The sequence below is a fragment of the Coregonus clupeaformis genome, chromosome 13 (genome assembly GCF_020615455.1).
Source record: "Coregonus clupeaformis isolate EN_2021a chromosome 13, ASM2061545v1, whole genome shotgun sequence".
NCBI lineage: Eukaryota > Metazoa > Chordata > Actinopteri > Salmoniformes > Salmonidae > Coregonus > Coregonus clupeaformis.
This window is the reverse complement of record NC_059204.1, coordinates 19,039,273-19,053,818: the sequence shown is the minus strand read 5'-3', so window position 1 is coordinate 19,053,818 and position 14,546 is coordinate 19,039,273.

Here is a 14,546-nt window from a genome sequence, read left to right as displayed (position 1 = left end):
ACGCATGGGTGGTCCCGGGGATCGAACCCACTACCCTGGTGTTACAAGCGCCATGCTCTACCAATTGAGCTAAAGAGGACCACTTTTTTTGATTGAAGTACACATTGATCAAACGGGAGGAAAGTTATTAGCTGACACACAAAGGCTGCTTTTTACTTTATTTCTCCCTGTGTCTATTCATGACATTGCTCCTGCGCCATAGAGGTCAATGAGCTTGATTTGGCTTAGGTACAAGTTCCATTCATAAAGTGTGTGTGTGCAGGGGGGGGGGGTAAGTATTTTCATTGATAACTTCTATTTACTGAAATGGGGAGGTGTCCCGGGCCTCAATTCATAGAGCTTGGCCCTACTAGGCCTCTGTCAGAGGTGCCAAGGTTTATAATCACTTCAGACTCACGTAGGCCAGCTCACATCCCCCTGTTGTGGAGCAGAAGATAGGATAGCAATGCTGTATCCTTAACTTTTTCCATAAACATTAACAGGCTGCCTAGTGTGTTTACCCTCGTGCTGTCATTGTGTGTAACTGTGCAGGCCGGCTGATGTTGTCAGGAGGGGAAATGGCCATAACACAACCAGACAGGAGGATTCGTCTTGGTCAGAATGAATGGGGTGTTCTTCTTTTGGAACAAGAGATGGAAGCCAGCACTAACATGATAGCAACCCAAAATATACAGTTGAATTGAATAACTTAAATAAACCATAGTACCTTGTCATATACATTGGAGATACTGAATTGAAAAGTTTGGAGGTTGTCAAAAGGTCTTTTTCAGTGTTACATACTGTATATTCTATGGTTCTGGGTCCATATTCATAAAGAATCTCATAGTAGGAGTGCTGATCTAGGATTAGGTCCCCCCTGTTTATAGAATCTTATTCAAAATGAGCAAAACAGATTCTAGATCAGAACTCCTACTCTGATATGCTTTATGAATACGGGCCCTGATATTCCTGAGATGCAACAGCACCAGACATTAGGTGCAATGTGTTAAGTCCTTTAAATATTTTACAGCAACAGTGGAGTTAATATTTGTCTTATCACATTTAAATAATCCAAGAGAGAACATTAGAGTCTGATCTCCAGCTTGTGTTGTGCAGGAAAGGGGATTCGGATTCTGATTTGAAATCTAGACCGTTGCACCATATTCGGCCATTGGGACAGTTTCTGCTTTACTTGAACCTTGAAATGCCAATGGAAGCAACTTGAGATCTTTAAAATGTTCAGCTCCCTAATATGATTCTTGAAATAACGTTTGTAAATTAAAAAGAATAAGCCAATATATCCAGGTTTAATGAGTAAGGAGCAGTCCACCTGCTGGTGGGTCGGGTGTGGGGAGGGAGAGGAAGCATAAGCCTTCATACTCTCAGCCTCTCCTGTATTTACAGAGAGGAAGAGGCAACACGAGAGGGTTCACTCCCGTTAAAATCTGTCCACGATAAGCAGAACTGCAGACCGCCTACCTTCCCACCTTTGGGACAACGACTCCCATTGTTAGAGTGGAGACAAGACCATCTTGTCTCAGTTGGTAGAGCATGGCGCTTGCAACGCCAGGGTTGTGGGTTCGTTTCCCACGGGGGGCCAGTATGAAAATGTATGCACTCATTAACTGTAAGTCGCTCTGGATAAGAGCGTCTGCTAAATGACTAAAATGTAAATGTATATCTCGTCATTATATACAGTATCTCTGGGATTACCCTTATTGTGTGGAGACCATATAATTACAGATCAGATATGCAAAAGCTCCCAAGCAATTGTGCAATTAGGCTACCAAAACCTGCCTGACAAACTGACCCTGTGAAACAAGGCTACTACCTGGTCTGGGTCTCTGGGACTGTGGGCTGGGAGCCAGGCGGTCTGGGATGTCAGGGCCTGGGGCTGATGGTGGTGGGGTGTGGCTGGTTACAGAATAGGTAGTTACTACCCTAAACACAACCACCAGTAAGTAGCCTTTTCTCTCATTAACCTTTGACTCCACTCATTCACAATGGCCATGCCTTTTGATGACAGGTCTGTTCATTGTCTACGCCTATCTGCAAAATGCCAATGATACTAGTTGTTAGAGTGGGCTACCTACCCTCAGTTCGTCTTGAGCATGTGACTGTACAGAGACGGAGTCCAACATTCATCTCATCGCTATTAATAAAGCCTGAACATGCAGGTACTAGCAAAGTGGAACATTGAAATTGGGAATATGTTGTTGTTTTTAAGTCCCTGTACAAGACTTGCACACTTTCATATTTTCCAGAACATCTGATAGTCTGGAAGATCATTAGTGCAGACAGAGCAGTTTTTTGCAATAAATGGTACTATTGTAGGAATATGTAGTAGGTCTATTTGGTTCATCACATTTTCCATTGCATGTTTACCTTTACATTTAATGATCCATGATTTCCTGCCTAAATGCCTTGGCCTACTTAAACAATAGTTAGTTTGTGAATGTCTGTGTATTTGATACCCATATAGTACATTGAAGGTAATTGCGTGTTAAGGGTGTGGCAGATTTAATTTCAATTTGCTCCATTTACTATTTTCACATTAATACTATCAAGAACGCTCTTGTCATTTAATTATAGAACTATACCACATGCTGCACAACTATTATAACATTCAATCCTATTATGCATTAATAGACTGCCAACTGTGGTATAAATGACACACTCACTCACCAATAATGAGTCAATATTTTCAGTTAGGTTGTACTTAGGGACTCAAAATGAACTGGATACATTTCCAGGAAAAACTGGCACTCCCCTGGTCTATTAGAATTACGCTGAACAGTACAGCATACAGTACAGGACAGGGAAAAAAAAGAGGAGGTCAAATCACTCACAACCACTCCAGTACTGCTGTCAGAATTGGTGTGTGTGTGTGTCCAGGATGTGGGTTGGGGAGCTGTCAAATCTTACATCTCCCTTGCATGCACACGACCTGAGAAAGAGTGAGTTTGTGTCTGTGTGTGTGCTCTCATGCATGTGTGTGTGTGCTCTCATGCATGTGTGTGTGTGTGTGTGTGTTTGTTGAGGCTGGCTGAGGGATGGGGTTGATGAGGGCCTCATTCACACTGTTTGTCTGTGACAGTTTTGGGTGGTCATTGACTGGAAATGGAGACATCCGGAGGCCCTGTGCATTTCAATGTTTGAGCAAGGAACAAAACCAAGAACCTTCCTCCTCCCACCCGTTGGGGGTTGGAGTGGGAGACACAGATAGCAGGGAGGCAGATCCCTATGGAAATTTGTTCTGGGCTTGGGGGTGCAACGCAATTTGGTTGTATTTCACGGATGACCTCCCCTTGTTTGGCATTTAGGGCTGAACATGGAGCTCACAGAAGGACATGACAGAGAATGACTGAGGGAGAGTTTAGACTAGGTAATTAAACCATGGTTAGGAGTATAAGGAAAAGAGAGCTGTTTTGTTGCCCACATGGTTTTCACCCCCACGTGATTTGGGTTTGCGTTTTGCAACCAGAGCTTAGGGGATTTTGCCTGTTCTATGTCTTGTCTTCCAAATAAAACAAAATATAAGCAACATGTTGGATTTCCTCATCAGCATATTCTTTGAAAACACTCTTGGTTGTTTTTCTTTCAATGCTTTTGCCTAAAAAAAACTCAACCTCAACCACTCCAAGCCCTGGGGTTACTATTGCACTATTACCATGGCTTTGGTGTGTGTCACTAATAGAGCTCCACAATGGAGATGTCATAATACCATAAAACTTAGCGGTCAAACAGTGAAATGGTTCCAATCGGTTTTCAACCATTCAATTTTCCCATAGGGAATTTTAGAAACACTTAAAATAAGGGCTGTGTTTTGTGTAGGCTTACCCTGGTCTGAAGTTTTGATAACCATGTAAATCTCTCTCGAACAAGGTGACTTTTATCAATATATTCGGCTCTATTTACTCTCAGATTCGAAAATGCTAATTAGCATTAAAGTAGACATCATGCAAGACTACAAATCCCTGCAAGCTCCTGCACGTCATCTCTAGCTGACACCTTTGCTAACAGGTATTGTGTCAATTTAAAACTTGCACAAGACAGTTCACAGAATTGTCAATTTAAAGAAATATTGCCAATTTATTAATTACTAAATTTAGCTACATTAGATAGTTAATCCAGAGTTTCGTACCTTTGCTTCGACAGTCTTGTTCAGATCATCATGGTATTTGTAGTTATTTATGATAGCCACACTAGCAGCTAATTAGCGTTTCATTTTTGGGGGGTAAATACAGGCAATATATTGATAAAGTCACCTTGTCCTAGAAAGATTTACACAGTTCTCAAAACATCACGCCGTGGTAAGCCTACACGAAACACAGCGCTTATTTTAAATGTTTCTAAAATCCCCTATGGGAAAAATGAATGGTGGAAAAACGATTGGAACTATTTCCTTGTTTGCCCACTAGGTTTTATGGGTATTATGACTCATACTGTTGTACTCTATATGCAATCTAGCGGAATATTCCTTTGGGTGCACTGCTAAGAACACTAGATTTTCCCCTAGAAGCTGAAGGTATTGTGTCCTTTGGGCTATGGTTAATCAAATTCAACTTCAATTTAGTACAACTTTATTTATTAACCTCTGCTCAATGTAGCCCTATCAGTTGAATGACTGTTTAACTTTCTGTCTCTTTCCTGTGAATGAACACTGTGGGAATGGGACTGGGAATGCTAGATGGGAATGTATGTGGCCTGGGAATGCTGAATGACTGATGAGGAGGGAGGAGGAAATAACAACACACTTGTGAATGATTTTCAACACCGTTGTTGTTTCGACAAGGTAGCGCGGGCGGGCGGCTGTAGGGGTGGTGGCGTGGGAGTGTGGGGGCTGTTGTGGAGCAATAGGATGGAAACCCGATCCCATCCACTCTAACTGAGACTAATGTTAACACCTGCATGGCTTGGCATTCCATTGCTGCTTGGCACATTCCCTTATTCCCGACCCTCTGAACTTTCAGCCAATCAGAGGGTTCACAGAGGGAGGGCAGGACGATTTGTCATCAGCTCGTTCCTCTACCACCCCTATCTCCTATCTCATGCCCAGTCTGTCAGTCAGTCAGTCACTCAGCTAGGGAAGTTACAGGTTAGCCTGCCAGGCCCAACACCTGCCTCCTTTGTTAGTATTGTGGGATCTGTGTGCAGGTTGACTGTGTGAAATTAGGATTACATGTATTTTCTGTTGTAAATATTTCCCATGTACACATGTATGTTCTATGTTTGGAAGAGTTTTAGCCCCAGAGTGTTTGGTCGAACTTGTAGTGTGCTGTGAGGCTAGTTAGGCCCACTGTTGTGTTATAAGCCAAAGGGTTGATTGATCCAATGGTGAACAAGTGAGCAGAGGGTTAAGCTAGTCCCTTGTGATTAGACGCTCCATTTGATTTCACACTAATCCCTGTCAAACTTTCTCTTGGCACTTGCATAATGGGGGCTAGCTGCACATAGTCTGCATGTGACTCTCCTCCAGTGAGGATTAGCGATAGCCTAGCGCAGAGTGCTGCTGAGATAATGGACCCATGGACTCAATTTCCTGGGCTCTCAGACCAGTGCAGGTGGCTGGGGTGCTCGGGTTACACACCCCAGTGAAAGTTCCTCTCCAGCTCCCCCACCCCTCTGGCAACCCCCCTTCCCGCTCCTCCCTTCTCTTCCCTCCCCTCTTCACCTCCTCTTGCCATCCCTCCACAATCTGAAAATTCCTGAGGATTACCCCTAATTCTTCTGACAGATGGACACACTTAATCTACCTCAGGCAGGCTGGGAATAAGTGGTACAACCTGTGAACAGGCAGCTCAGACAGCCACCTGTTAGGAACCCCTGTCACATGATAGGCATGGTATCACCACACTATCTGGCTTAAGACTGGAGAGAGAAAGCTGGCTCATCCAAATGCTTCCGCTTTCTGTTTCCTCCCTGCCATTCGGACAGATTGTCGAGGGTGTCGAGTTAGAATAGGAGGTCTATTCTCTGAGGATGAAATGGCTTAGAATGGTTACAAAGTGGAAACGTATAATTAATTTGATTCATGTGGCACTTTTGCAAGTGCTTAAAGGGCTTTACATTGTAACTCACCTAATTCTGGCAGGAATATGTAGACTACATTCCAAGAGGTCTCTGCAACGAGAGGGGAGGTGGTATACAATTTAATAAAACAATCCAATCAGGGTAAACTTAAACACAATCAAGACCTTAAAACACAGCATGTGATTTAAAAAAGGCTTTCCCCAAACCTAAAGGTTTCCACCTAAAACCTGCATGGCCCTGCTGCCAGATGGCCGTCGTCGTTTAACTGTGAGTGTTTTACATGTCCAGGGAACCTGAGAGTGCTTCCCTGAGACCAGGACCCTGACCAGAACCTGACCAGATAACAGGTGAGTGGTTACGGTCACAGGCACATCTCATTGATATTCTAACCCATTGCACTTTCCCAGAGCACCATTCCCCCTGTGGACACACATTATTGCATTACAGGGCCTTTGGCTTTGATCGGCTGAATGCGAAGCAGATCGCAGGCAGCCACGGAGGGCTAAACGGGAGCTAATGTAACCAGCGTGGCCATGAGGAGAGGAGAGAAAAGAGTGGGGCTCAGGCCCAACACAATGACTTCTTTCAGAGCCTGTTGGTCGGGCTTAGTAGAGAGAGGCTTGTACACAGCAGCAGTGAGATGAGCCGCTTTCCGAATCCAACACCTCTGTTTGGCAGTTCCAAGGGCGTTTAGGAGGCACGGATCACTGCCTTATACCCTGAACTGGAGCAGGCCGGTCAGCGGACGTCCAATCTATTGGATAGTCCCTTTATCCCTGCCTGGGTATGAGGGGCTTCTTCCTCTATATGGAACAACAGGTTTCTCTGAGAGCCAGTGAAGGATTTCTGCCTTGCACTGCTTTAGGTATCCTACGTGTTGTGGTTCACAGCAGTACTTGAAAGTGAAGTTCATGCCATACAGAAACTCCTTTGGATTAATGCTGGCACATCCCGATAATAATCTTTAATATGTTCTAGAATGCAATGAACTCACTAGTACACATTAGTTAAGCCCTACCACCCACCTTTCACCATCATGTTGAGCTCAAGAAGAAGCTTTTGTGTTTTAAATAAGGTGGAATAATAGACCATGTTAGGCTTCTTAGCTGCCATCGTAGGGGTTTAAGAAGGAAGGGATATTTTCCCCTTTGCTGCTTGTAATCAGTGACTTCTCCTGTTTCTGCCGCACAAAGGCAGCACTGTTGGCCCTCTCTGAAGGAGTGGAGGCCGGCCACACAGCCTGATGGCCCCTCCTGGCCCTCCCCGCAGTCTGCTCAGCCACCCATAGGCTGGGCCGGAGCACAAAAACAGCCACCCTCCGTCCCCAGCCCCACAACCCCGGCAAGGCTGCCCCATAAGAGGCTTATGTCCACCTGGAAGGGGGAGAAAAAAGGAAGCAGGAGATGAATGGGTGGAGGAACGGATGGGCAGGAAGGATGAGGGCATCCCCAATCGACCGTTATTCAGGAGCATCACAGGATCTTTCAGAGGGATTGCGGTAGAAAGTCAAACATCAGATAAAGGGGTGAGAGTGAAAAGTGACCTTCTAGAATTCCTGTAGTCTAGTGACAGTAGTCAAGTGTTTTGAACTCAAACTCAAACGACTGAAAATGACATTTAACCGCAGCTCTGCAAAAAGTAGAGTGAAAAAACACAACACACTGATTATTGGCAAGGAGTGCAGATTCAAAGTTAAAATAAATGCTCTACCACCATCTACCAGGTGTCGTCTGCAACTTGGCTCCGGCATCTTGCTTTCAAGCTTTTGATGGTTTAAATAAAGAAGTCTCATTATGTTTTTTAGGATTCTCAGCATCTTCCAAATGGCCCGTGATCCTCCCATGGGGTCTGCAGCATAAGGGGGCACCAATGGGTCTGTTAAAGGAGGCTTTGGCCAGCGGATGGAGCAGAGCACAGCACAGTGACTGACTGGATGAATGAGTCCACACATGAATACAAGGGTATCCCACCACACAAAGGGGTACAGCTGGGGGTGTCTTTGAAACTGGAGGTTAATCTGGGGGAACGCCTGGCAGCAGACACTCCTGGAAAAAAGCCCCCCAAAAACCCCAGACTTCAGAAAGTTCTAGGGGGGAAAGGGACGGGGGACGGTTGGGATGGCAGACTGGCTGGAAGTCAGCATCAACGCATTAACTGGTCCTGACAGCTTCCATGCAAGTTAAGAACCGATGAAAAGAGCTCTGTGGACAGGCTTTTCCAGGGTTGCCGTTAGGCTGTGTTTGATCTCGAGGCGGTCGCGTTTGAAGTGCCCACCCCCACGTCTCTATTTGCTTTTTTAAGTCCTGTTGTGTTTGGTTGCAGTGCTGCTGCAGCAGACAGTTCCAGTAACTCGCCAACGCAGCTTATGAATACACCTGATAGGTCATCCATTTCCACCAACACACACATCAATACTACATCATCACTAACGTCCGTCGTTGCCTTGCAATGGATTTCTGAATTGTGATCTGGGCCCTTCATAGATTACACAACCTCGATTTCTGAAAATACAAGAGTTTCATTCTTTATTGTGCGGCGGGGTCAAACTTTTTTTTGTGCCGTAAGCCAGGAAATCCTGGGTTGGCGTGCCGGTTTGGCTCCCTGTCTATTGTCTGGCCCCAGCCTCACTGGCCCCATTGATGTTCTCCATCCAGCTGTAAAATTGGGCAGAGACGAAACCCCCTCTGAAAACAAGATGTTGCCCCCCTCAGCTGGGTCAGTGCGGGCTAGAATGTGCGGGGTGGTGGTGGGGGGGATAAAAAACATGCCATGTTTGCTTCCTCTACTGTATCCCTCTTCTTCCTGCCTGGACATATTGAGTTTCATGGTGCATTTCCCCAGTCCACCGCAGACATTCTGCAGCGTTTAACAAGACCAGATTAGCATAACAGTCTTTGCAGGAAAGCATCCGAGACATTTCCTCAGGAAGTGAGTTTCTGCATAATCTGTACCTCCCACAACCCTGAAACAAAGCAAAAGGGGGGAGAGAGAAAGAATGAGTAAATTACAGGCTTGATCTGTTCTGAGAGTGAACCAGCGCTATCAGAGGCACAGCCAGGCGAACAGAACAGGTGTATCCACTGAACCGTTTAACACACTGCTGAAGTGTCTGCAGCTAAATGCCTTCTGAGGAGAATTCTACGGGACGTCTTGGGTGTGTTCCAGATACACACATTCTGTGCTGTTGGTCTGTGTACAAGACCAAGATCCTTTCAAGATAATTACATCATATTGATGTGAACCACATCACGTTAAACACCTCTCCAGGCAATGTAAAGATCTGATATTCTGTGCAAGCCTGCGCAACATTTGTATATCTGGAACGTGCCCCTTAACACCCCTCCAGGAGGGTGTCTGGAACCAAGGCAGTATCAAGGTCCTCTGTTTAGATGCTACAGATGCCAAGAGTTGAGAGGAAACAGATTTGAACTATGGTCCAAGTATATACTCCAAGTACATACTTGGTTTGTAATTCACCCTCGTGCAGATTTCGCAATAACGGATAGATTACATTATTACAGACTGGAGCCAGATTGAATTAACACATTTATCATATCTGGATATCGTGCTTGTTTTTCCACAGAGCGTTTTAGGCCTATTTTATTTCTGTCCTAAATGTATTCTTACATTTTTCTAACCTGGCCTTGTCTTGACCATAGTACATCATTATTTATTCCCATATGACCATATAATTCACCAGCTCTATGGAAGAAGGTCAGTTTGTAGTAGGCCTTAGACACAAATAAGTTTACAGTTTGACAATAAGTTTACTTCTGTAGTAATTATGATATGTGGACTTTGAACAAATTAAAACACAATGTGAGCATGGCAAATGTTTTACTTTTAAAATCTTGATGTATACATGGTCATTGTCGGTCAGTCTTTTGTCATCAGCCTTTTCCCAGTCAGTCAATGACCACGTTTACATGCTCACAGTATTCCAGATAGTAGCTCATATCCCGGTTAAGGTCTTTTCGGGATAAGCTGTTTACATGCACCTTTGATATCCCACTCATGAATATCCCTGTTACCATGAAAAAACAGAATATTCCTCATTTAAGTTCATATGGGTTAAATGGAATAGTAACTGAAATATGGACACTGACTGTAGGCCTATAAACTCTCACATGTAGCGTAATAAAATATGAACTCCTGCAGAATTATGCATTTCTTGCAGTGAAATTATACAACAAATGTTCATTTTGTCTTGGGAACAGGAGTGGAGAAATATGATTTCTTTCTTTCAGCATCTCTTGAGAAAATGTGAATGTGCGTGTAATGTGTTCTCTTTGACACTGTTATGCAAGTAGACAGTATTTCAACCACATAAAATATGCACCCAAGATGAACTGAAGTCTTATCAGAAACATATTTCGTAATTTTCTCAGCTTTTCATTTCCTAAAAACCGGTCAAACGGATGACATTTGGACATTTTGCAAGGACCAATCTTTCCACTGTTTTGGAGTTATTGCGTTTTCTCCCCGGTTCCTAAACGAAACAGACAACTTTACCTGTGTTAACTAGATTACTAATGCATTCCTTCTATCGATGTAAAACATTATTCTGGTGAGCACTACTTTATTTAGTCTTCTGGGGCAACAAGTTATGACAGAAGAGAAGCCGCATGTATCAAACTATAGTTGACAAACAAATGTAGGAAATTATAATATGGTCTACCAAATGTCTGAAATTATAAGCAGAAACTTAATTTAAATTATAGTAAATTAATTATAGTAGGCTTAATTATTATGGAATTATTATGGTGGACCGAACTGCACAGGTAGCATACTTTTTGACGTGATATCTTTGACAATCAGATGAAAACATCATCACACAACACCCATGATATGCGAAACTGAGCCTGTGCAGACCGCAAAAAAAAACTTTTAACGGGATTTAAGAATTTACATGCCACAGTATCCCGTCTAGATTAGCATATCCCAGTCATCTTATCAGGGTTTCTCATAACCGGGTGTGCTTTTTCAGGTTATTGGGATATCATGTTTAAATGCATCAACTAAAAAAAAGAAAACTTACATTTTTAGTCATTTAGCAGACACTCTTATCCAGAGCAACTTACAGTTAGTGAGTGCATACATTATTATTTTTTCATACTGGCCCCCCGTGGGAATCGAACCCACAACCCTGGCGTTGCAAACGCCATGCTCTACCAATTGAGCTACATCCCTGCCGGCCATTCCCTCCCCTACCCTGGGCCAATTGTGCACCGCCCCATGGGTCTCCCGTTCGCGGCCAGCTACGACAGAGCCTGGATTCGAACCAGGATCTCTAGTGGCACAGCTAGCCTTAGACCACTGCACCACTCGGGAGACTGAGTATCCCGAATAATAACGGAATATTGGTGTGCATGTAAACGTGGTCAGTGTTGAATGTGAGATGCTGTGTTAGCAGGGAGGTGACCTCATCATATGCACCAGTTCCCTCAGGGAGCCTCTGTCCCCTGCCTGCTCCATTGTGAGGGCTCCTGGTGGGCTCATCTGATGAGTCAGTTGGATACTTCCTGCTCACCACTACCCCCCACTCACAATGTGCGGGCATATCACTGCAAGCCTCCCATTAGCCCATATGGTCTGACTGGGCCACATAGGAAGTTCACCATTTGCCTGACCTTTTTTATGAAGCGAAGCTAATTCACAAGTTACTTTACACTAATAATATGGTCCTCTCTAGCTCAATTGGTAAAGCATGGTGTTTGCAACTCCAGGATAGTGGGTTCGATTCCTGGGTATGTAAAATGCACGCATGACTGTAAGTCGCTTTGGATAAAAGCATCTGCTAAATGGCATATATATTATGATGTTCTTGAATGCAAAAACATTTGCATATCCTGTGCATTATAGAGAATAAGCCAACTCCTACTCAACAATTTCCTACCATCACAAAGGTAAAGTGAGGTCAAGATTCTCCAGTTCCACTGACATGGCCTTTGAAATGGCTTCTAGGGACAAGCAGCCTTTGTGGCTGTTGGGGTTCAAGGGTCATGGGTGGTGATGGGTCAACACTTGCCAGACACAGACACACCTTACCGCCCGTCCCTGCGATGGTGGACAAAGCCCACATTCAGGTTGTGCTGGTCCTGTAGAGCTGGGATGATAAACCGAAAATGATCGACACCGACCGTACCGACCACTTATCGCAGGCATTTTGCTGATATCGTTCTAGCCTATACTAGAGAAATGTGAAGTTTGAAATGAAATATGCTTGCTAATATGGGTGATTGTTACTGGGACAATTGATGGCTACAACAATCAAACTAGTACTAGTAGTTTAAAGGATAATAAAAAAAAACTGTGGTGCAAATTAATGTTAACGTATCATTCTAATTATCATTATCGTATCAATTCAGGCAATTTATTGAGATATGGGTTTTTGTCCTTATTGCCCAGTTCTATGGTCCTGTATGTTCCAATATGGGTCCTTCATGGTCTTATATGGTCCTTTCCTTATTCACATTATAGGGCTGACCCGAACCATACTGTGCTGGCTCTGATATTTTCGTTTTACATTGTCCGTTCTAGTGCAGATCCAGCAACTATGGTGAATGCGTAAGAAGGCCAGCGCAGCTTAGTTTGGCCATATAGTGTGATTCAGGCTTATGAGTTCTGTATGCATCGGTCTTGTATGTGTCCTGTATGTATGGGTCTTGTATGGACCCTGTACGTATGGGTCGTCAAATGGATCCTGTACTTATGGGTCTTGTATGGATCTTGTATGTACTGTATGGGTCTTGTATGGGTCCTGTATGTATGGGTCTTGTATGGATCCTGTATGTATGGGTCTTGTATACTGAGTGTACAAACATTAGGAACACCTTCTTAATATTGAGTTGCACCCCCTTTTGCCCTCAGAACAGCCTCAATTCGTCGGGGGATGGACTCTACAAGGTGTCGAAAGCATTCCACAGGGATGCTGGCCCATGTTGACTCCAATGCTTCCCGCAGTTGTGTCAAGTTGGCTGGATGTCCTTTGGGTTGGGGACCATTCTTCATAAACTGTTAGCATGAAAAACACAGCAGCGTTGCAGTTCTTGACACACTCAAACCAGTGCGCCTGGCACCTACTACCATACCCTGTTCAAAGGCACTTAAATATTTTGCCTTACCCATTCACCCTATGAATGGCACATACATAATCCATGTCTCAATTGTCTCAAGGCTTAAAAATCCTTTGTTAACCTGTCTCCTCCCCTTCATCTACACTGATTGAAGTAGATTTAACAGGTGACATCAATAAGGGATCATAGCTTTCACTTGGATTCACCTGGTCAATCTATGTCATGGAAAGAGAAGGTGTTCCTAATGTTTTGTACACTCAGTGTCTGGGTCCTGTATGTATGGGTCTTGTATGGTTCCTGTATGTATGGGTATTGTATGGGTCCTGATTGGGTCTTGACCTGCAGGCCTTTATCCCAGCCTTCAAAACAACAGCTGGTGTGGAGGAAGGGTGGGAGAGGGGTTCATGAGAGGGGTAGGAGAGAGGGGTGGGAGTGCCCAGGCTCCCCTGTGGCCATGGTCAGGGGGAGACCTGCTGTTCCTCAGTTGTGTCAGGGCTTTTATTCAGAAACGGGGTTACATGTAGGCCCAGTGTGATTGAAAGCAGGACATTGGGTGGGTCAGACATACTGTGCCAGTCAGTCAGAGGAGAGAACCCTTGGTGTCCTTTTCAATGGAACCTTTTCAAGGGTACATTAATATGGAGAGCATGGTAATTATTAGTCAGTTCTGATTGTTATGCAACTATGCGACCAGAAAATGACCCTTTGTAAACAGTGAAGACATTGGTCTGTAGTGGGATTTTCCTTTGGAATACATATTCAGCTCTAAAATATTGGACAATATTTGTTTTCCTGGGCATTTTGAAGGCAAGCTAGAAACTGGTTACAAAACATCCATATAATTATACATTCTTCTATGTCTCGCTCTCTGATTTTCTTCTCCTCTCGCTTCCCCACTCTCTCACACACGCACACCACACACTCACACACATTTAGTCTCAGCTTAAAGATGTTTTCAGCTGTCACTGCTGGTAGTATAAGTGGTCCTTTGTTCCCTGAGAGCCGTGAAAGGCCAGGCTTTAGGCCCCTCTGCTCACCTCCCCCCTCTCTGCCTCCCCCTGCCTCTCAGGAACACATGACACAGTACTATGACGTGAGGTCACCCCTTAGCCCTATAGCTACCTGAATCCAGATCCTTTGTCTCACCACCACTCTCTCTGCCCCCACAAATCTCTCTTACAATCTCCGCCAGGGTGAGCCTGACATCGGATCCCTGAGTTCCTCCGGCATTTGATCCTCAGGGTTGTTTTTACCGTCAGAATGCCACTTGAGAGAATTCAGGGGCAAAGTACCTGCTCTCGCAAGGCAATAAAGCAGTCAAAGCACAAATAAAAACTCAACACATTCGGGTACATTACATTTTTGCTGGTATGGGTCTGTGTGTACTTAGACGTTTGTTCACTGTTGATATTCCTCTAGGAGTTATTGATTACTGGCTTGATCAAATTAGCACACAAA